Source organism: Eurytemora carolleeae, unplaced genomic scaffold (genome assembly GCF_000591075.1).
Source record: "Eurytemora carolleeae unplaced genomic scaffold, Eaff_2.0 scaffold66, whole genome shotgun sequence".
In the NCBI taxonomy this organism is placed as follows: Eukaryota; Metazoa; Arthropoda; class Copepoda; order Calanoida; family Temoridae; genus Eurytemora; species Eurytemora carolleeae.
The window spans coordinates 1,245-3,877 of record NW_019396101.1 but is presented as its reverse complement, the minus strand read 5'-3'; positions in this window follow the sequence as shown (position 1 = coordinate 3,877).

Sequence of the window (2,633 nt, the reverse complement as noted above, 5' to 3'; positions counted from 1 at the left end):
AACGATTATGGTGTATTAATAATGAAATTTCTTTTTGACATCTTTTGTTTGGAACTTGCATTGAGAAACAAGTTATATTTAGAAACATGCTTTCAAGTATATGTACAGCAACTTCATGAAGCTTCATCAAAACTACTCCCGAAAGAGAGGTTAACAGTCGAAGAAACAATTTATAAAAAGTTTAAAATTCTAATTCATTATGATTCAACTGAATGCTGTTATTTTGAGTTTAACTAGGGCTTCTTCTTGTTCAAAATTACGAGATTCCGACCGAAATATATTTTGTAATACGTGCGCATGCCTTCTAAATTGCCGCGCGTCAACATTTTTAAGAAACTATGCGATTTATTGATTGAATATTAATTTTTTTCTCGCCACAGACTCCACAGACCTCACAGACGGACCAAGGTGTATTTTTCGGTGGATTCTCAATTGAACTATACTGCCGTTTGAACCATTATTCGTTTGAACTATTGTTCGTTTGAACTATTGTTATTTGAACTACATGACATGCAGGCGCGCAACTAGGGGGGGCCAGGCCCCCCCGTAGCCTGATTAAGGGGGGGCATGCCCCTCCCTTAAGAAGTCTTGCCCCCCCCTGTAGGGGGGGGGGGCAAGAAGTGACGAAGTCCACCCTGTTTTGCAATTTAGCGATTCATGAACCTGACCCTGAGGAAATTTAAGAGCTCTTATCGTAAAATAAAAAAAAAAGATAATTGAGCTTATAGTTCAATCGATATAGCACTTAATACACCATATACACACACACAGATCAGAACAGGTTGACAAGGTTCCAAGGTGCCTTAATCTTTGTTTTTTTCATTATGCTGTTTTCTCCTGGAAAAGAGGGTTTATTAAGTATTTTTTAAATATTTTCACTATCAGTTCTGCCACTTATTATGATATTGCTTTAATACTGTAGTACATGACTATTAAATTAATCGTACGTGTTCACCGCAAATATTGTGTGATGTGTCATATTAAAAAAAATATTTTTCATGTAAAATCATGAATTTTTAATGAAAGGCATTAATGACTAAAGACTAAAAACTAACTAACTGTTCACACATTATAGTTTATTAAGACAGATATTTTTCCTGTTTTGCACTAGGGTTTCTTTCACAATTAAGCATGCTATTGAGAAGCTATTATGAAAATAGGAACAAAAAATTTCAAATTCAGGGGGGGCTACGCCCCTCCCTGAATCTGTCAGGGGGGGGGGGCGAATATCCCCCCTGTATCCGCCCCTGACCAGAATAGATTTCTTGTTTTATTTCATATCAGATGTGTTGACTTACTGATCGAATATCAAGTTGGTAAGGTTAGTTTTTTATTGTTCAAGTATAACACACATTTTTCTTGCCCCCCCCCCCTAAAAATGTTTAGGGGGGGCCAAAAATTTTTCGCGCTTCGCGCGAAATATTTCCCACTAGCCCCCCCATAACCAAATGTCTAGTTGCGCGCCTGATGACATGACGTCATCCTGTTGTAGTTTAAATCAACACATTATACTTGCTCAAGAACTATTTTAATCTACCAATTCTGCAGTTTTTAAATGTTTTTATAATTTATAATTTATAATTTATAATGAAGTTAAATGGACCATACAATTAAATAAATAACATATATACACAGACATGTTTCAAAAACATAAAAATAGTTCAAATGAAATTTTGAAAATAAAAATAGTTCAAATGAACATAAAAATAATTCAAATGAACAAAAAAATAGTTCAAATGAACAAAAAAATTGCAGTTCAAATGATTAATAGTTTGATGAAAAAAATAAAGTTCAAATATAAGAAAAAAAATAGTTCAAATGAAAAAATAGTTCAAATAAAAAAAAATAGTTCAAATGTTATTATTATTTTAGGGTTAGGTTAGGTTTAGCATTTCTGGGCCGAGCGCATGCGGAGGACGGGCTAGGGGGCCGAGCGCTGCGGCCAGGAAAGACCTCTATAATTCAACAATTTTTAATAAAATTAATGAATAATTAGGGTTAGGTTAGGTTAAGCTCTTTTCTGGGCAGAGCGCTGCGGCTAGGACAGAGCTGCTAGGGGGCCGAGCGCTGCGGCCACATGAACAATACTAATTTGCTGTAAAATAAAAAAATAATGGTCATACAAAATTGATGTTCTTTTTTTATTTATATAATTAAACTATTTTTATGTTCAAATTTGAACTATTCTTATGTCCATTTAAGAACTATTCTTTTGTCCATTTGAACTATTTTTATGTTCATTTGAACTATTTTTATGCAGGGGCGGATAAAGGGGGGTGGCGGGGGGACATTCGCCACCCCCTGACAGATTCAGGGAGGGGCCTGAGATTTCGAGTCAAAAAATGTTCCCAATTTTATAAATCGAATGTGTTTCAATTTCAAGCTTTTTTATTTAATGGAAATCTTGACTTTCTTTTCTTCAGTTTAATTTAAAAATCAACGACAACAAGTATAAATGTTAATTGTTAACGATAAATTTAGAATTAGAAATTTGTAAGAAACTAGACTTAAAATTGTAATATGGTCCCAATTTTGATGCATTTAAGTATAACTAGTAATTTCTCTTTGTTCTTAAATTGCTAATGTTCCTATTATTGTTCCTGTTCATAATACTGTGTCCGACCCAACTTAAA